At 44.1% G+C, this 21950-nt stretch overlaps 1 protein-coding gene across 6 annotated transcripts in view; it reads right to left on the bottom strand.

Moving 5' to 3' along the window:
* Nucleotides 1-21950, bottom strand: part of TRPC5 (transient receptor potential cation channel subfamily C member 5) — a 172731-nt gene that overhangs the window by 84423 nt on the left and 66358 nt on the right. The gene's annotated exons all lie outside the window — the stretch shown is intronic.

Here is a 21950-nt window from a genome sequence, read left to right as displayed (position 1 = left end):
CAGACTGCAAAAGTGTATGTGCAGGGGAGTGTGTTTTGTGGTCTTTTTTCAGAACATTTGGGGGCACATAGAAACTGGATGTGGCATAGATCCTTTCTTTTTTAAAAAAGCATTAATTATTTAGCTCAGTTGCTGCAACACCAGTTGGCTGGCATTCACATATACCTATGTACTATGCCTTCCTTGGAACATGCTATATCAGGATAATAGCATTGTTTTCAGAGGCATTGCTGTGGGGAGAGATGGTGGCCATACTTTCCTACTGGAGCCAACATCTTATTTTCCCTTAACAATACTGCTGGCAATAACTAAGAATGATGCTTGTAGGTGCCTAGTCTTTCACTCTACAAATCATCTGTCCAGTGGTCTGCATTCTGTGCCATGTCAGGTGCCTGCACTTCAATTTGAGGGTCTCTCCTCTTTCAAGTCAAAGCTATACCATCCCCATTGCCCCCGAGTCAGATCGCCAAAGTCACAGGCTTGCTCTTTTTCAGCACTTTTCTGTCTTGATACAGCCCTGAACTTTCCTATATATTATAGCTGTGTAGGTCTCCTATGGGCTTTGCAATAAGTGAGGTTGTTGCAAATATTGCCTGCAGAACACTGTCAAGCTCTGAGTTTTGTTTTTTGTTTAACCCAAGCAGCAAAAGGTTGTGTTTTTTGTTTTTTGTTTTAAAAAAAACACTGTTAAAAGCTGTATTTGAGGCTGTTGGGGCTTTTAAAAATTATTATATCCTATTCCTCTTCTTTAACTCCAGAGCTCTTAACAACATTATAGGCAGTGTTCTAGATAGCCTGACATTGTAAGGTCTGTGATTGGACACAAACCAAAGGCTGGTGTGAAGCTGCAATTTATTTATTTTTAAAATACATACAAGAATACACAGAACTTAGCCACCTCTTAATTATTTTGAGGTAAGAAAAAGGAAAGTCCTCCCTCTATCATAAAGGATAGTGATGGAAAGTAGATTCCTTTTACTTCCGCTACTAAAAGCTCCTGGACCTATTGGTCTAACATTTTGCAGGCTAAGTCCACTCCAGAGAGACTCCTATGCTTTTAAATTCTATCCACTTTGGCCAAAAAAGGGAAGCGGTAACTTGAGAAAGAGAAGTCTTTAGGAGCTAGCTATTTCTGCATTCCTAGTAACGCTATGGGTTTAAAACAGATACTGAAAGAATGGGAGCAATGTGCCAAGTACACTGCAGACTAACAGGCCATTCACACAGGCCAAGGAAGTACAAAATCTCCAGACTGAAGTCTTCCCATAAGACTCATCTTTCAGTCACCGCTCACTTCTGCCAGTATCGATAATGTTATACCAACTTTATATGCCTCCAGAGAGGTTGGACTGAGTTCCCAACACCTTCCAACAACAGCCTGGGCCTCTAGCCATCTCAACACCAAGCCACCTGAAGACCTGAAGGGATTACTGTAGAATATTCACTCAACACTTCAGTCAATACTAAGTTGATTTGACAGAAGCAGAAGCAATGTCTGAAGTAGCTGATGAAATTAAGAGACATTTCATTACCAGGCAGCTCAAAGTTCAGAGACAGTATGATGTAGAACAGAGAAGTTATGGAGTTTGGAGTTCAAAATGCCAGTCCTGGCAGGTGCTCATGAGGTGGTGCTTTATCTTATACTGGAGTCCAGTTTATACATCCATTTTTTTCCATGGGTTGCATTATTAATGTTGTAGTAGTAGTAGTAGTAGTAGTAGTAGTAGTAGTAGTAGTATTGGTACAATGGGATTATTATCCCTGTAATACTGTGGAGAAGAGGTATTCTAAACACTCCAGAGAGAACCATACTGAAATTCAATGCACTTTGAAAAGCACCTGTAATTCTATAGTCTGTTGCTAGGGAGCATAATGTGCACATTTTGCCATTCATCTTTTTGTCCAAAATGTCACAGAGTTGGAGAGGATCTTGAAGGCCATCCAGTCCAACCCTCTTCCCAAGGCATGTAATCTTAAACTAGAGCATCCCTCTATAAAGACCTCCAGGAGGAGAGAGTCCATCAACCTTCTAGGTTTGAGCTATGAAATCTGTTGGCGTACCAGGTGTTGTTGGACTCCAACTCCTATCAGTCCCAGCCATCATAGTGAACAGTCAGGAATGGTGGGAGTTCTAGCCCAGCAACATATTTAGGGCCACATGTTCCCTAGCCCTGCTTTGTTTGGACAGGTCTTAGCATCAATAAGTTTTTCCCAGTGTTCAACTCAAAGCCTATCCTTTTGTACGTTAAGCCCATTTGATCTAGCCCTGCTCTCCAGGTCAGCAAAGAACAAGGACACATCCACACTCTACATTTAGATTACTCTTACGCCACTCTTATCTACTGCAACAATCACAGCTTCCCCAAAGAATCTTGGGACTTTGATAAGGGTGCTGGGAATTGTATCCCTGTGTTGGGTCTCCTAACAACTGTCAGCATCCTAAACAAACTACAGTTCCTGGAATTATTTGAGGAAAGCCATTACTGTTAAAATGGTATAAGAGTGCTTTAAATGAATGGTGTAGATGTGACCCAAGCCTCTCCCATCCTGCAGTTCCCAACAACTGGTATTCAGAATCATACTGCCTCCAATATTGGAGGTGGAACATATTCATCAGGCTAGCAACCTTCTCCTCCTCCATTAATTTGTTTAATGCTCCTTTAAAGCCCTCCAAGTTGGGAGTGAGTTCCAGAGTTTAACTGTGCTCAGCATGAAGAAAGATTTTCTTTTGTCTGTCCTGAACCACCCAACATTCAGCTTCACTGGATGTCCGCATGTTCTAGTGTTAAAAATATCTCTGGGATTTATCAGACTGGAAGCTTCACAGCGCATGGGGAAATGACCAATCAAAAAGTCTACGCAGCCCTTTTACACTCTTATTGTTCTCTTGGTGTTAAGTTCAAGCTGTTATTTAGAAGGAATTGTTGCCTGAACACCTCTACTTTAAAAGGTAGGGGAAGGGACGCTTGAAAGAGAACGAGATGTAAATAGTCTAAAAGCTGCCGGCACCACAGTACTGTGCTATTAAGCTATCAATGTACCTTGCAGCTAAGGCTGAGGCTTTAATGCATCCCCTGTTGCGGCCTTATTATCGACATCTGGTGCTCAGAATGCTGAAACGTAAGCGCACAGCAACCTTTCCAAGCAATTCCATTTTGTAACCTGGCAAGTTCAGTTTTCTGCCAGCATCAACAAATATCCACAGAGCTCAGCACATCACCTGACCTCTCCAACCAAACAGCCGCATCTCCTTGAAGTGTGACTAATTGCAGGTGAATGCTGCACACATTTGCCTTGTGACTGTCAAAAGTACTTCATGGGAAGCATTGTCAAAAAGATCTCAGTGGCAGCAGAGTGCTATTTTATCAGTAAAAATATATAAATCGCTGAGACTTGGGATGTGCAAGACCTGTTCCTTTATTTCATTGGTTTCCCCTCCCGTTTCCCCACAGCCTTGACTTGCTGCTGAAACTCAAGGTTCCTTGGATATATTATTGATTTCCAAGGGGTGGAAATTGGATGCACAATAAAGTACAGATTGCATCTAGTTACTCCACTGCTCTTAATGGGATGCTTGTTTGGATTCACATTTTGATCCACATTCAGGTGCATATTTGAATGTTCAGGTGTTGCCGTTCTACTCCCATTACATTCATTTGGATGCACCTCCCAGTGTACATTCTATGGAGAGTCTTCTGCAGAACATCCCACTTCAGCACCTGAATCACTGAGAAGTGCCTGTGTTTCCTCACCCATTTTAGCTGTACACCTAAAAATACAACATATAAGAACCTAAGTAGAACCCTGCTGGGTCAGAACAATGGCCCGTCATAGTAGAACATCCTGCTTTCACAGTGGCCAACCAGATCCCCAAGAGAAGCCCATAGGCAGAGCCTGAGCACAACAGCACCCTCCCTACCTGCAATCCCCAGCAACTGGCATCCAGAGGCATCTTGCCACCCAACAGTGGAGGTGGAACATAGCCATTGGGACTAGTAGGCATTGATAGCTTTACCCTCAATGAATTTGTCTAATCCCCTCCAAATCAATTATACAAATGAGCATTAGGAGTCCCTTTGGGGAACTGATGATCTTTAATCTACCCGTTATCACCACCTTTTGGTATAAAATTCCCAAGGTTGCTTATAAATACCGTAATATTAAAACCAAATGACAACAAATAAAACCATGGCATTCCTGCAGAATCCCCAAGAGCTATTTATCTTGCCATTCCCCATAAGCACCTGGATGGATGAATTCATCTCATTCTGTTTTAAAGCCATCTACTTCTGCTTCATTGACTATGCAAAAGCCTTTGACTGTGTCAACCACAGCAAACTATGGCAAGTTCTTAAAGAAATGGGAGTGCCTGATCATCTCATCTGTCTCCTGAGAAATCTCTATGTGGGACAAGAAGCTACAGTTAGAACTGGATATGGAACAACTGATTGGTTCAAAATTGGGAAAGGAGTACAGCAAAGATGTATATTGTCTCCCTGCTTATTTAACTTATATGCAGAATTCATCATGTGAAAGGCTGGGCTGGATGAATCCCAAGCCGGAATTAAGATCGCTGGAAGAAATATCAACAACCTCAGATATCAGATGACACAACATTGATGGCAGAAAGTAAGGAGGAATTAAAGAACCTTTTAATGAGGGTGAAAGAGGAGAGCGCAAAATATGGTTTGAAGCTCAACATCAAAAAAACGAAGACCATGGCCACTGGGCCCATCACCTCCTGGCAAATAGAAGGGGAAGAAATGGAGGCAGTGAGAGATTTTACTTTCTTGGGCTCCATGATCACTGCAGATGGTGACAGCAGTTCTGAAATTAAAAGACGCCTGCTCCTTGGGACAAAGGCGATGGCAAACCTAGACAGCATCTTAAAAAGCAGAGACATCACCTTGCCAACAAAGGTCCGTATAGTTAAAGCCATGGTTTTCCCAGTAGTGATGTATGGAAGTGAGAGCTGGACCATAAAGAAGGCATATTTCCGAAGAATTGATGCTTTTGAATTATGGTGCTGGAGGAGACTCCTGAGAGTTCCATGGACTGCAAGAAAATCAAATGTATCCATTCTTAAGGAAATCAGCCCTGAGTGCTCACTGGAAGGACAGATCGTGAAGCTGAGACTCCAATACTTTGGCCACCTCATGAGAAGAGAAGACTCCCTGGAAAAGACCCTGATGTTGGGAAAGATGGAGGACACAAGAAGAAGGGGACAACAGAGGACGAGATGGTTGGACAGTGTTCTCGAAGCTACAAACATGAGTCTGACCAAACTGCGGGAGGCAGTGGAAGACAGGAGTGCCTGGTGTGCTCTGGTCCATGGGGTCACGAAGAGTTGGACACGACTAAACGATTAAACAACAACAAAGATGGTTGCCCTTACCACACATTGTGGAAATGAATCCTCTAGCTTAACCATGTGCTGCAAGAAGAAGTGATTCTTTTTGTCTGTACTGAATCTTACTCTGACATTCAAAGACCTACTGTATTTTTCGCTCTATAGGATGCACTTTTTCCCCTCCAAAAATGAAGGGGAAATGTGTGTGCATCCTATGGAGCGAATGCAGGCTTTCGCTGAAGCCTGGAGAGCGAGAGGGGTCGGTGTGCACCAACTCTCTCGCTCTTCAGGCTTCAGGTAGCTATCCGCAAGCCTTGGGAGCTCAGCAGGAGTTCCCGCCGGGCTCCCAAGGCTTGCGGATAGCAGCCTGCATCCCAAAGCCTGGGGAGCGCTGTACAGCGCACCCCAGGCTTCGGGCAGATATCCGCAAGCCCTGGAAGCCCGGCGGGAATCTCATCATGTTCGAGGATTAGTGAATGAAACCTTCATGATGGTCCCTCCACATATTGAGGTATGCGGCGTGGAGAACCGGAAACGTTGCTTTTCAGTGGTGGCTCTTTATATGTGGAACTTCCTCCCTTCTGTGGTATACCTGACCCCAGTGCTCTATGGCTTTAGGCAGTTAGTCGAGGCACCCCTTTTTCAGGAGGTGCTTGGGGGAAGAGAAAGTTGATTGCTGCCAGTATTAGTAACTGTCATTCAGTGATCTGCCAGCACATGCTGTTTTGGGTTGTGCAATTTTTATGAATTTTTACTTATTTGACTTGTTGTAAACTGCCCCGGGGCTTGTGCAGACAGTCGTACATAAATAATCTAAATAAATAAAAATAAACATATCTCCCAACATTCAGCTTCACTGAATGAGAGAGTGAGAAAAAAAACTACCATATCTCTATCCACTTTCCCCACACCGTGCTATATTCAATTTCCCTCATTACTTGCCTTTTTTCTACACTAAATAGCATGTTTGGAAATATGTGTATAATTACATTCATGAAAGAGTCAGGATTAGCTGGATTACCCCATAGGGTACACTCCAGGGTTGTCTTCACATGATGTGTAGAACACTGTAAAAAAAGAAAGGTCCAGGAAAAGTGTTCTGACACAGAGCTTGTTTGTAACTGCTTTGGAGCTGATGGGGTGGAGGGAGGGCCCATTGAGAACTTCTGAAGCATAGTGGCTTAGGGTATGAATTGAAGGTCAAGAAGCTCATAAGTCAAATCTTGCCTTGTTCACAAGCCTTTGAAAAGTTCTCAAACAGTCTGCCCATCTACAGCCTACGTTATATGGTTATTGTAAGCATATAGGGGGAAATGTAAAAACAAAAACAAAAATCTGCCATATTTGTCCTTCTAGTTCCAGCTCACTGAAACAGCCATCTGTAAATGTGTTTGGGTAAGCTTTCCCTCTCTTCAGACCTTCTGGCAGTGCATGAACAGCAGAGGATTCAACAACAGGGGTGGCAAGATTAGCACACAGCCCAGCTCTCTTTCCACTAGGGATGGCTAGTGCCCATTAAGACTGGTGGGACAGAAGGAAGGGAGGCCAACAATAGATAGAGACAGAGCCAATGGCAGGCAGATCCACCCACTGACCAGTTGTAAATTAGAAGACAGGCAGGTGTAGGCTGGCTGGCTGAGAGCAGACAGAGGTTGGTGGGCTGTGCCCCACTCATTGTAGCAGACCTATCTCAATTGCTTTTCATGTGATGTCAGTCCTACAGAGTGTAGATCATAATGAATCAGGATTCCATATTATTTTCTTTCCTGTTGTGCCCTGTTTTTTTCACCCTCTAATTCTGAGTGAGAGTAATTAGGCTTGCGGTAGACCACATACAATAAGCCATGCTATTATGTCTATTCATCCTTTGTCATATCTCCTGTTCCCTCCTTCTTAACTAATAGACTGACCTTGTCTGTCTATGCATGGGGGCAGGGGAAGATAGGTAGCGATAGAGACTTCTCAGCAGAGGGGTCATTTCAGATTTTGAGGAGAGGGGGAAATACAGTAGTGGTAGAAGTGTGTAATTCAGCAGAGTCCACAGGCCAAGACTAGTTATATTCCGGACCAGGTTGTGATACATTGGTGCAAGCCTGATAAAGATGATCATTTGCAGCATGATCCTATACATATCTAGCAACATAGATATGTATGAGTCAGACCTTTGGTCCATCTACACTGACTGACAGTGGCTGTTTGGAGTTTCAGGCAGGAGTCCCTCCCAGCCTTACCTAGAGATGACAGAGGTGGAACCTGGGACACTTTGCATGCAAGGCAAGGTAAGCTCACTGAGTTCAGTAGTGCATGCTCCCTAGTAGGTGGGTATATGATTGTAGCCTTAGACTGCAGTTCTATACACACAATGCTGAAATAACCCCTATTGAACTTAATGGGCTTCTTTTTGAGCAGATGCTTATAAGATTGCATAATGAATTCTTTATAACAGCAGTTATTCCGTGTCAGATGCACCCCCATTGTATATGATCTGACACAGTTGGGGGCTAGAGGGGGAAGAGGTGCACTCTAAATGGAACCCCTACTTGGTCAGAAAAGACATGGCACTCCTTTAAAAAGGTAAAGGGACCCCTGACCATTAGGTCCAGTCGCGGACGACTCTGGGGTTGCGGTGCTCATCTCGCTCTATAGGCCGAGGGAGCCAGTGTTTGTCTGCAGACAGCTTCCGGGTCATGTGGCCAGCATGACTAAGCCACTTCTGGTGAACCAGAGCAGCACACGGAAATGCCATTTACCTTCCCGCCGGAGCGGTACCTATTTTTCTACTTGCACTTGACGTGCTTTCGAACTGCTAGGTTGGCAGAAGCTGAGACCGAACAACAGGAGTTCACCCCGTGGGTGGCGCTGTGGTCTAAACCACAGAGACTAGGGCTTGCCAATCAGAAGGTCGGCGGTTCGAATCCCTGTGACGGGGTGAGCTCCTGTTGTTTGGTCCCAGCTTCTGCCAACCTAGCAGTTCGAAGGCACTCCTTTATTACAACATTAATCTTGGACTTCAGTGGAATCCATTTCCCTTTTGCAGCTTCCTTCCCTGTTATTTAAGGTGATTGTACAGCTGCATATTTGTCATCTTTTCTCTTGTCTTCCCCTAGTGCTGTAGGTTAGAGACTTACAGGGGAAGCATGTAGGTGAAGACAAGTCAGGGTGAGTAAATAGGCAAGGTAGGAAAGGTCAGATCCAGCAGCTAAAGCCTAGCCAAGTCAGGCAAAGCCAAGTTAAAGCAGGCAAAGTTGGGCAAAGGCAAGGGAAGTCTTGACAATAGCTTTCCTAAAAAAAGGCAAACAAAAACAGAATGCTGTTGTTGTTGTTTAGTCGTTTAGTTGTGTCCAACTCTTCATGACCCCCTGGGCCAGAGCACGCCAGGCACTCCTGCCTTCCACTGCCTCCCGCAGTTTGGTCAGACTCATGTTTGTAGCTTCAAGAACACTATCCAACCATCTCGTCCTCTGTTGTCCTCTTCTCCTTGTGCCCTCAATCTTTCCCAATATCAGGGTCTTTTCCAGGGAGTCTTCTCTTCAGCATGGATTTCTGAAAAATAAGTCATGTCAGACTAACCTGATCTCGTTTTTTGACAGAATTACAAGCCTGGTAGATGAAGGGAACGCAGTGGATGTAGCCTACCTTGATTTCAGCAAGGCATTTGACAAGGTCCCCATGATATTCTTGTAAAGAAGCTGGTAAAACACTGTCTTGACAATGCTACCACTCAGTGGATTTGTAACTGGCTGACTGACCGAACCCAAAGGGTGCTGATCAATGGTTCCTCTTCATCCTGGAGAAGAGTGACTAGTCGGGTGCCACAGGGTTCTGTCTTGGGCCCGGTCTTATTCAACATCTTTATCAATGACTTGGATGATGGACTCAAGGGCATCCTGATCAAATTTGCAGATGACACCAAACTGGGAGGGGTGGCTAACACCCCAGAGGACAGGATCACACTTTAAAATGACCTTGACAGATTAGAGAACTGGGCCAAAACAAACAAGATGAATTTTAACAGGGAGAAATGTAAAGTATTGCACTTGGGCAAAAAAAAAATGAGAGGCACAAATACAAGATGGGTGACACCTGGCTTGAGAGCAGTACATGTGAAAAGGATCTAGGAGTCTTGTTTGACCACAAACCTGACATGAGCCAACAGTGTGACGCGGCAGCTAAAAAAGCCAATGCAATTCTGGGCTGCATCAATAGGAGTATAGCATCTAGATCAAGGGAAGTAATAGTGCCACTGTATTCTGCTCTGGTCAGACCTCACCTGGAGTACTGTGTCCAATTCTGGGCACCACAGTTCAAGAAGGACACTGACAAACTGGGACGTGTCCAGAGGAGGGCAACCAAAATGGTCAAAGGCCTGGAAACGATGCCCTATGAGGAACGGCTAAGGGAGCTGGCATGTTTAGCCTGGAGAAGAGGAGGTTAAGGGGTGATATGATAGCCATGTTCAAATATATAAAAGGATGGGAGAAAGGTTGTTTTCTGCTGCTCCAGAGAAGCGGACACGGAGCAATGGATCAAAACTACAAGAAAGAAGATTCCACCTAAACATTAGGAAGAACTTCCTGACAGTAAGAGCTGTTCGACAGTGGAATTTGCTGCCAAGGAGTGTGGTGGAGTCTCCTTCTTTGGAGGTCTTTAAGCAGAGGCTTGACAACCATATGTCAGGAGTGCTCTGATGGTGTTTCCTGCTTGGCAGGGGGTTGGACTCGATGGCCCTTGTGGTCTCTTCCAACTCTATGATTCTATGATTCTCATGAGGTGGCCAAAGTATTGGAGCCTCAGCTTCACGATCTGTCCTTCCAGTGAGCACGCAGGGCTGATTTCCTTAAGAATGGAGAGGCTCGATCTTCTTGCAGTCCATGGGACTCTCAAGAGTCTCCTCCAGCATCATAATTCAAAAGCATCAATTCTTTGGCGATCAGTCTTCTTTATGGTCCAGCTTTCACTTCCATACATCACTACTAGGAAAACCATGGCTTTTACTATATGGACCTTTGTTGGCAAGGTGATGTCTCTGCTTTTTAAAATGCTGTCTAGGTTTGCCATTGCCCTTCTCCCAAGGAGCAGGCGTCTTTTAATTTTGTAACTGCTGTCACCATCTGCAGTGATGCTCCAAATGAGCCCTGTTGGCTTCAATTCTCTCCTCCTATGGTAGTTATCAGAAGATGTTGTCTCAGCATGGAGCTAAACCCAGCTAAAGTTTTATAAGGGATGACAAGGTCTGTAATTTAGTTCACTCTGCCTTCCTGGAGGAGCAGGTGGAGTTGTTAAAAGCACTTTGCCAGCTTTTGCATTCTCTGTCCTACAAGGTTGGCAAGATGGACGTACTGCACAGGGCACATCTCCTGCATCTAGGCAGTAGGACAGTAAATAAGATACTGACTTCAAAAAGGTAGCCCAAGTCTTGCCCTCATCAGAGCCATCCACCGCACACAGTAAAATTCTAGGGTTGGGGCCATGACAATAAAGTAAGGACAGCATATAGGTCAACAATTATAATACTTCTGGCATTTTTGAGGGCTTTATATCGTGCCTTGACAGTTTGCAAACACAATTTTCAGTTAATGACTCCCCTGGTTGCAAAGCCATCATTACGAAGAAAAAGCCTTTGCTGATAACACAACATCTGACAAAGCATGGTTTGTAAATTGCTAATTCTCGGTTCTTAACAGAGCATAGATCCATGCCGCTCTGACAGGTTTAGCTTGTGTTTAGGGCAGCTCCTTTTCCTTTTTAGTTTTTTTCTTTTCTTTTTCATTTTCTTTTTACAGAGACAGAAGAATACATTATTTTACTCCAAGAACTGCACAGTTCTCCCAAGGTTATTTTCAATGAATGACCTGAATAAGATTTCCTTTTCTTTTCTTTTTGCCAGTTCTCCTGACATGAGCTGTTGAGCAGGAACCTTCAGAGAATGACACAGTCAGATCTCATGTTAAAAAAAAGAGGACAAACCTTATTTTTTAAAGAAATGTTAGCAGCTCTGCATTCAATTATTATTTTTTTGCCATCTGTACACAAAGTGGTTTATTATTATCACACTCATCTTTATTCTCTGAAAGTAGTTTGACACATCACACGACTGAGTCCAGAGGGGTTCAAAATGATATCATAGCAAGCTAAGGGTGTGATCACACCATCATTTCGTGTTAGACACCAAGCAGGCTTCAGACTCATGTTTGTGCCGTTTTGTGCCGAGTAACAGTCTAATAACTGAAACCTAAAGATACCTTACCTGAGTACAGATTTACTCCCTTTAAAGGTTTGCATTTGAGAATGGGCCTTAAAGGAGCCTCAAGATCTCACACACCCACTCTTATTCAGGCATGGTGATTCTGTTCCTACTTTGCTTCTGTGAGACAATTCATGGTTTACTGTTTCAACCATACTAGCAAACTATGTTTTGTGCTTGCTATGTCAAGCAGGATTGGATACCAGAATCAAACACTGGTGACCACTCCTGACTTGCAGGATAAAACAAAATGGTATGCTATGGTTTGCCTCAAAACAAGGAAATCACCTCATTTATTTAAATTTTGTATATTTATTTAAACAATTTTCATACCATTCAACAACAGCAGTCTCTAAGAGCCTATATTCTAAGGGGGTATGTGCATGACCCCAAGTTCCATTGAAAGTCCGTATGTGGAGTGCCTAACCATGGCTTGGCATTACATTTGAAACAAGTCCATGGGTCTAATGGGATTCTTTATGCCCTTTCGTAAGCAAGGTTGCTCCATTCATTACACCATCAAGGAACAGCAAGTGCCATCTGTACTCATTTGGATTACTATTTTGAGAACTGGATCTTGTTGCTTAATCTATCAGTATATACAGAGTCTTAAAATTCAAGAAAGGTTTATATTGGGTGGTTAACTGTAGCTTTATGAAACAATGTACTAATCTGTGGCATCTAAATGAGTCATGTTGTTAAAGTCTGGTTCCCTCTTTCTCTTCAGTCCAGATCAGACATAGCAATCTCAGTCCAACAAACCATGGTTTATTGGACTAAAAGTGAACATCGTGATCATACACTCCCCTCTGCGCCTCCTTCTCTTTTCTCACATGTTGTAATGAAAGACTTAAGGGTTACTTAAACCAGTTCCCCGTTACATCTGACAAGAAACAAGTGTGCTCATTTATTCTACTTTCCAGTGGTCAGTCCTATACTGAAGGCATCCTCAACTGCTACCTAATCCAAATCTAGGATAACATCTACACCACACATTTAAACCATATTGAACTGAAAGCCTATGGCTCACCCCAAAGAATCCTGGAAGTTGCAGTTTACCTCTGACAGAGCTATAATTCTCATAACCCTTAACAAGCTGTAGTTCTTAGGATTCTTTGGGGGAACCCCTTGTGATTTCATTGTAAGGCATGGCCTAGTTTAAAGATTCAGAAGCCCTAAGAAGGGAGGGTAGAAATAGAATTGAAGTTTAAAAGTAGTTGGCACCTGGGCAGCAGATTGAGAAGTCTGGCTACTGTCTTCCTCATTACAGTGAGATGTATTGAATTTATTTTTAATTGACAACATTTTTTTTCTAAATTTGCATTCATTCACCTGCATGTACATAGCTACATTTTATGCAAATCTGTGGCCTTTTTCGCCCTCTTTTTACTAGTGTATCTACACTCTTTGGGGGGCAATATGTAAGCGATTAGCTTACTATAAACCAGGATACAAAATCAGAATCAAATCTGAAGCAGGACTTTTTCGCTCTTGCAGGTTTTTTTTCCCCAAAGGAGGAGGATACAAAAAAACCTAAAAGACAAAAACGAACCATTTGTGAGCTCAGCCCCAGGTGGGACACAAAGAAAAGAGCCTCTCAGCTAGATTTTATACAGCAGACAAAGGGCTCGGAGCCAAGACACTCATACAAATAGGTGTGTTGAGAATAAAAATTGACTGGCTCTATGTGAAGTGGTAGCTTCACTGCTTGCAGCTCAACCTACAATAGTTGCATTTTTAAAGCGTTGTTTAAAGTGGGTTAAAATAAATCCTTAAAGAATACACTATTTTTGTCCCAGACTTTGACAATGGTGCAAGAACGATGAGGAAAGTAAGTTGGGAAAGAGACCAGACATTGTCTATTCATATTAACTAGTTTGCTTACGCTTTACTTTCACTGCTTATACAAGTGTTTAAGAGAGGAAGTATACTTTTGGAAAGATGTAGCAGGTGAACCCAGGGCATCAGACAATGGCATCGGAACTCACCCGGACATGCTTTGTTCATTTGTGCATTTAGGAAATTTACTGGCACTACATGATCAAAAGATGTCATATCTATTTATTGTTCAGACTGTGATCACAGTTTCTCTACTACTTGAGTTGCAAATACACACGCAAGGGTCTAAATTCTCATTATCTCCACTTCAGCAGTGATTTTGGAGTTGCTCTGGGTTGCTTCTTGAATATGCTAGCATACTGCATTGCAACTGTCAGAAAGGCAATCAAATTGTAGGAAAAAAATAGAAGAGGGACTGGAGATAACCTAAAACTGAGCTAGCTGACATGGTGACCTCAAGTTGTAGCTGGACTACAATTCTTATCATCCCTGATCACTGACCTTGCCTGCTTAGGGTGATGGGGATTGTAGTCCAAGACATCTGGAGGGCACCACATTGGCTATTCCTGATATGTTTAAATCAAGGGTTCTGAGATGTGACATATTCCTTTCTTGGAGTCTTCCTGTAATCTTGGATTCTGATCATGTCCATCAGAATGAAAGCAGATTGTTTGTTGTGTGTGGGTGGGGGGGTGTCATTTAGCAATTATGATGTTTTCTTCACTTTATCTGTATTAGGACATAAATGTGCAAGCATTTAAATAAAATTAGCTCACGTTTTTCAGCTACAGCCATATTAATTATTTGCTGTAGGAGACACAGCAGCCTTAGCTATGAAGCAGATACATGTACCAGGAACTGTAACCTTGTTCACACATCATGTTTTGCTACTAAAGATGAAAAAGCAATCAATCAGTCTTAGAAAGACAGCTCTGCACATATTTTTGGTTTTCAATAAAGCAGACCAAGACCCAGATAACCTGTGGATCCAGTCCAAAGATCACATCCATTTAAAGCAGGGGTAGGCAACCTAAGGCCTGGGGGCCTCAATCACCTTCTCAATCCAGCCCATGGATGGTCCGAGAATCAGTGTGTTTTTACATGAGTAAAATTTGTCCTTTTATTTAAAATGCATCTCTGGGTTATTTGTGGGGCCTGCCTGGTGTTTTTACATGAGTAGAATGTGTGCTTTTATTTAAAATGCATCTCTGGGTTATTTGTGGGGCATAGGAATTCGTTCATTCCCCCCCCCCAAAAAAAAAATATAGTCTGGCCCACCACATGGTCTGAGGGACAGTGGACCGGCCCATGGCTGAAAAAGGTTGCTGAACCCTGATTTAAAGGAATATTATACCACTGTCCCCACAAAGAATCCTGAGAACTGTAGCTTAAGGGTACTGGATGTTTTAGCTGTGAGAGGGCTCTCCTAACAACTCTTAGTCCCCACAATGAACTATAGTACTCAAGATTCTTTGAAGGGAAGCCCTGAACGTTAAAAATGTTATTAGAGTGCTTTAAATGAATGGTGTGAATGTGACCATAGTCCCTAGAGTTACTACTAACCCCAGTCACCCAGTCACTCTCATCCTTCTGCAACATCAACATTTAAAATAGGGTGGCCACTTATACACCACCCCAAGAAGTAAATACATCACCAAAAAGAGGACAACACACGTTTGGGTAAATGTTCCTTTGCTAATTTATATGTATCACTGCAAATGTTGAAATAATTATTACAATTTCAACTGAAATACAATGCATAGTGGGGAAGACTGTTGTCAGACGACATGTATGCTTCCTTAGTCCAGGTGTTAATGACTGAATGCCAGTGGCAAATGGCCTGCTCTTGTCAGGGGCTGGGCAGAGGAGGAATGGTGGAGACCGCCTCCCATCCTAACCATTCCAGGGAGGAGGAGGAGGAAGAAGAAGACACCATAGATTTACAACAGTGGTTTGCAGGAGGGCACAGCTCAGAGGCAGATGCGGGGAAAAGTTGGGAAATAATGGGAGAGGATGAGGGGGAGGCAGAAGCGGACGGCAACTGGCTGACTCTTATGTCCCAGAACCTGGCTAGCCTTAAAAGTAGGAGAGCAAAGAGCTCAAAGATAGAGGGCACATAGCAGCACCCATAGAAGTGACAAATGAGGAAGTGGGAGAGAATGGGGATGGAGATTCACTCGGGACAACACCATTCTCCAAGAGGCTGGGTTCTAGATCCTCGCTCTCTAATTATTGAACTAAAAAAGGACCGTAAGAAACCTTTCCTTGTCTTTATACTTTCCTGGGCAACCAGCTGGGAGCCACTGACAGTATTTTCTCTCTCTTTAAAACAAAATAATCTTGCAGTGGAACATCCCTTTAATGTAGAGGTCAGACCACTTGACAACCCTTGAAATCGAGGGCGTTTCTCTGTAAAGTAGGGCAGATTTGAAAGTCTGTTTACCTAGAAGATCCATTCTACACATGGCATTCATTTTCAGCATTTGGGGTTCTCTAAATTCATGCACACAATGAAATGCCACATGAAAGGACCTATCTGATCTGAGCATTCCCTCCAACCACTGGGGAGGACCTGGGGACAGAGTGCAGCAGTTTCTGATGGGTGCAAAAGGGGGACTTTGCTGACTGCAACACAACACAAAAGGGAGCCTCTAGCACTAGGAGGGCCTTGTTGTCTGCTTTGGCTCTTTGTCCAGCTACAGTCATTTCTGTACAGGAATGCCTTGATCACAGTGGCCCAAGCTTTGATAACCTCAAGGCTGAATTACAGTAAGCCTGCAATCTATGCAGGGACTACAGTCCGGGGATCGCGTCTAAAGCCAAAATTGTGTATACTCAAAAGCCATTGGGTTGAATGGCAGGTGATGCCCCAGATGCCCGTCCCCTTTCCTGTTAATTTTTTTTGCCAAGCATGGAAAGCTAAATGTACACAAGTTAAATGTCTGTTCGTTGTGGGCTTACTGTACTATAATGTGCTCTATGTGAGGTGTGTGTGGAAGCCTTTGAGGTCTGTATGGAAGCTCAGAGCACAGAAGCCAGGCTACCAAGAACACATTAACAGGGTGAGAAGTCTGATGGACAGTGCTGCTCCCTAGGCTGGTTGCAAGGAAGGCGGCAGGACAGGTGAAGCTGACAGAGAGCAGACTGAAGTTGGTGGGATGACACTCTATTTGCCCGGATGGAGCGGCCTCCACTGCCAAAGGGGACCAATCATAATAAACTTCAGTTTAACATTTTTCATTAGGTTTATGTGTTTTCCCTCTATGCCTTACTTGGGAAGTTCCTGACTAATAAAGAGGATGGCTTGCAGGATTTCATTCCATTTCACTGCAAGGCCCATAGTTTACAAAGTGGCAGGCACCTCATCTTATGCTTTAAAGCAACAGAACAGCTAAACCCTCTCTTCTGCTCATGATTTCTAATTTTACTGGTTGTTATAATAAACACACTAGGGAAGTTTATTACAGTGACAAATTTCATGCTTTATAGTACCACTCCTCCAGTTATTAAAGCCCTCTGCTATATTTCTTTTATGTAATGCAGACATAGTGGGGTGCGCGGGGGGAGGTAACATAAAAATAGGAACAGCAGGCGGGACCACATTCAAATAAATCTGGATAGCTGAAAATAGCTTTTCAGTATGTACTCCATTTTGCTGTTAAGGCAGTAAAAAGAGTTCAGTGCCCCAAAACCAGATTCTTAACATCTGTCAACAACAGCAACAACCACCTATTAAAATAAACTTCTCTGTTGCATAGTTTGGATATTATTGCTGTTCACTGTAACAGAAAATTATGCTGTTTGATGGCCTCTCAGTTTGAACATGAAACAAGTACACACACACACAGAGAGAGAGAGAGAGAGAGAGAGAGAGAGAGAGAGAGAGGGAGAGAGATTTCTAAATACTTGGAGAACATCCTTGGTAGGTAAAGGTAAAGGGACCCCGACCATTAGCTCTAGTCATGACCAACTCTGGGGTTGCGGCGCTCATCTCGCTCTATAGGCCGAGGGACCCAGCGTTTGTCTGCGGACAGCTTCTGGATCATGTGGCCAGCATGACTAAGCTGCTTCTGGCGAACCAGAGCAGCGCACGGAAACGCCATTTACCTTCCCGCCAGAGCGGTACCTATTTATCTACTTGCACCTTGACATGCTTTTGAACTGCTAGGTTGGCAGGAGCAGGGACTGAGCTACGGGAGCGCACCCCACTGTGGGGATTCGAACCGCTGACCTAATGATCAGCAAGCCCTAGGCTCTGTGGTTTAACCCACAGTGCCACCCGCGTCCCTACATCCTTCGTACACAGGTGCAAATGTCTGTAAATAAAAAGAAAATGGTGGGGGGGGGGCAGGCAGGACTCCAGTTACCTGACAGATCTTCAGGCTTATTTGTACTTCCTCTTGTCCTATTACTTTCTCCCCTCCCTGGGTAAAACTACTCTTTAGTGTTCAACTGGACCAAATGGCAATTTAGGTCCCCCCAGGAATTACCATTTGTTCCACTCTATTGCTAAAGAGCGGTTTTTCCTAAAAAAGGAGAAGGGTTAGGGGGAAACCACTTGGACCCATGCCTAGAAAGTGAGGGTCAAGCAGAAAAATTCCCTGACCTGTGCTTCCTAGGCATGGCACAAGTGGAAGTGTGGATGCTGTGCATATAGCAATAAAAAAATAAAAAAATGGAACTCACTCCAGCAGGAGGCAGTGATGGCCACCAACTTGGATAACCCAAGTTATTTTACAGTGTTATTTTCTGTTAGATTCTCCCACCAATGTCTGAGGCAGTATACCTCTGAATACCAGTTGCTGGAAACTGCAGGTAGGGAGAGTTGCTGTTGCACTTAAGTCCACCTTGCAGGTTCCCCATAATGGGCATCTGAATGGCCATTATGAGAACAGGAGGCTGGACTGGATGGGCCTTTAGCCTGACGCTGCAGGACTTTTCTTATGTGCCCATGTAAGAGCCTGTGAGCTTGCACAACATGGAAGGCTATTGAACTTTCAAAGTGAACCCCCTTCAGGCATCACAGGCACGAAGAGACAGCATGAATATTAAGGGTTGCAGGGCTCTGCCTTTAGCTCTGCCCCACCATGGAGAACCTCAGGCTAGCTTCCCCACACACTTGTCTAGTGTAGCTTTCGTAACAAGAAGGCTTTGCTCCTCTGTGAGCCTCCCCAAAGAATAAGGGACATACTGTAAGAATGTGGGTCAGACCATTGGTCCATCTAGCTCAGAACTGTCTATCCTGACCGATAGTATCTCTCTCCAAGGCAGTGGGTGTTCCCAGACCTAACTGGGAGCGCAGAGGATTGAATCTGGGACCTTCTGCATGCAACGCAGGTGCTTTGCCACTGAGCTATGCTACTCTACACACCCCTTGCTCCAGGGCTGTAATCCAAATCAGGGAGGAAGTTGGTGCTTTTAGAAGAAAATGGCACCCAGGCAACCAATCACAGATTGGGCCCTCAGGTATCAGAATTATCATCTCCACTCTCCTGCCTGCCGCAGCAGTGCAATTGCTATATTTTGCTCATCTCAGTAGAAAACACAGGAAGCACCCATTGGTCCTTCAATGTCTGTACTGGCTGGTCTAGTCTTTCTAGGGTTTCAGGCACAGCCTTTCTCAGCTTTGCCCAGGGATGCTGGGGATTGAAACTGGGATCTCATGCATGCAAGGCAGGTGCCCTGCCAGTGAACCACAATCTTTCCCCAGAGGATTTGGTATAGTGGAGAAATCAATTACCGTATTTTTCGCTCTATAACACGCACCTGACCATAACACGCACATTGTTTTTAGAGGAGGAAAACAAGGGAAAAAACATTCTGAATGAAACAGTGGATGTATCATTTTTGGGCTTCATGCTGTGGCCACAGACATGTGATCTGATGGTGAATTTGGGATGACCCAATGCAAAGATCCTGAGAATCCCTGTGGATCCATGCTCTGTAACCACGTTTTTGCACCATTGCAGCCCCAGGCAACAGTGGGTGCGTGATTTTTTTGGTGCAGGCTGTAGCCATGGACATGCTATGTGATCTGATGTTGAATTTGGGGTGACCCAATGCAAAGATCCTGAGAATCCCTGTGGATCTATGCTTTTTAACCACGTTTTTGCACCATTGCAGCCCCATGCAACAGTGGGTGCGTGATTTTGGGGGGGCAGGCTGTAGCCATGGACATGCTATGTGATCTGATGGTGAATTTGGGGTGACCCAATGCAAGGATCCTGAGAATCCCTGTGGATCCATGCTTTTTAACCACATTTTTGCACCATTGCAGCCCCAGGCAACAGTGGGTGCGTGATTTTTTGGTGCAGGCTGTAGCCATGGACATGCTATGTGATCTGATGGTGAATTTGGGGTGACCCAATGCAAAGATCCTGAGGATCTATGCTTTGTAACAAACCACATTTTAAGTGGGGAGGGAAGGAAAAACACAGAAGGGACAAGGAGCAGGAGAGGGGTGTGCAGAGAAGCAGCTGGCTAAGAATGCAGGAGAGGGGTAGGGAGGAAAGGAAGGCAAAAGTTTTCCCCCACCCAAGCCAGCCAGCCAGCCAGCCAGCCATCTCTCTCTCTCTCTCTCTCTCTCTCTCTCCCTCCCTCCCTCCCTCCCCCCCCTCTCTCTCCCTTCCCCCCTCTCTCTCCCTCTCCCCCAGCAGCACCGGAGCTTGCCTGGAGGGGAGGGGCTTTCCCTGCTCTTTGTTCCGTTTCAGCAAACACAGCAAGGAAACAGAGAAGGGTGGGCAGTAAGCCCTGAGGCAGAATGCAGGAAAGCAGCCGCTTTCTCTTTTCAAGTTTCGCTTCTCTGTGCAGCGTGCAGCCCCGCGATTTGATTTTTGCTTGATTTTTCGGCTCCAGGGACCACACATTCGCTCTATAACACGCACAGACATTTCCCCTTCCTTTTTAGGAGAAAAAATCTGCGTGTTATAGAGCGAAATTTACGGTAACTGCAAGTGCTATAGAGGGAGAAGAGATCCAGTGTTGCATCCATTGTGCCATGCAAGAAATTAGGGACATTCTTGTTGCACCCTTTTTCTTATACCAGCAGTCACTGACACACACACACACACACACACACACACACACTATGACACATTGGTAAATATTCTGTTTCTTGAATGCTGCATTCATTTATGCTGCATTAGCAACGCAGCCATAACAGGAGGTTTTGGGGTTTTTTTAAGTAAGAAAATATAATGGACTGTTAAATGTACCTGGCTTACTTATTATAGAATCGTTTCTACTCAGACACATTCAGTAGCATTTGCTATCTGGATACTAGGTGGTTGTATGAAGAGGCGGTGATATTTTTAGGTTACTGTGTATCCTTTCACATGCATGTGTAATGTAATCAAGATGCATTTGCCACCCACCCCACTCAGAGATTTAACTTGCAGGGAACAGGGGGGGGAGAAGGTGGAAACAAACATTCAAGCCCATGAACATGTTTTAAAGCTCCCCACAAAAACAAACCCAACATAAATGCCCTCTCCCAAAGTGTCAGTGATTTAGTAAGGACAGGTATCACAAAATACAGTTGCTGGTAAATAGGAACTAGGGATGCAAATGCTTTTTGGGGTGAGCACAAGTCTGTTTGCACCTCTCTAACAGTGACTAAAGAAGCGTAAGCGTATTGTGCAACCTGGTATGCAGCTCTTTCTTTCTTTCTTTCTTTCTTTCTTTCTTTCTTTCTTTCTTTAACTGGGAAGGGGACAGTCACACAATTAGAAAACAACTTCTTTGATCTGCTTTGCTGTCACTGAATCAGATCAAGAGAAATAAAAATCCTTTATTTTTGGTCACTTATAACTACCATATTTTTCACTCTATAAGACGCACCAGACCATAAGACGCACCTAGTTTTTGGAGGAGGAAAACAAGAAAAAAAAAATTCTGAATCTCAGAAGCCAGAACAACAAGAGGGATCTCTGCGCAGTGAAAGCAGCGATCCCTCTTGCTGTTCTGGCTTCTGGGATAGCTGCGCAGCCTGCATTTGCTCCATAAGACACACACACATTTCCCCTTACTTTTTAGGAGGGGAAAAGTGAGTCTTATAGAGCAAAAATTACGGTATATTAGGGACGTGGGTGGTGCTGTGGTCTAAACCACTGAGCCTAGGGCTTGCCGATCAGAAGGTTGGCGGTTCAAATCCCCACAATAGGGTGAGCTCTCGTTGCTCGGTCCCAGCTCCTGCCAACCTAGCAGTTTGAAAGCACATCAAAATGCAAGTAGATAAATAGGTACTCTAGCGGGAAGGTAAACGGTGTTTCCTTGTGCTGCTCTGGTTTCACAAGAAATGGCTTGGTCATGCTGGCCACATAACCAGGAAAAACTGTCTGTGGACAAACGTTGGCTCCCATGGCTAGTAAAGTGAGATGAGTGCTGCAACCCCAGAGTCATTCACGACTGGACAACTGTCAGGGGTCCTTTACCTTTACCTTTTATAATTATACTGGAATAACCATTTACAGCTTCTGGAGCTCAAATGCTTTATTCATGCAAAAACTATTCACAGGA

Source organism: Podarcis gaigeae (assembly GCF_964106915.1).
Source record: "Podarcis gaigeae genome assembly, chromosome: Z".
Lineage (NCBI taxonomy): Eukaryota > Metazoa > Chordata > Lepidosauria > Squamata > Lacertidae > Podarcis > Podarcis gaigeae.
Note: the sequence above shows the minus strand (reverse complement) of the source record. Positions and strands in the feature narration are given on the sequence as shown.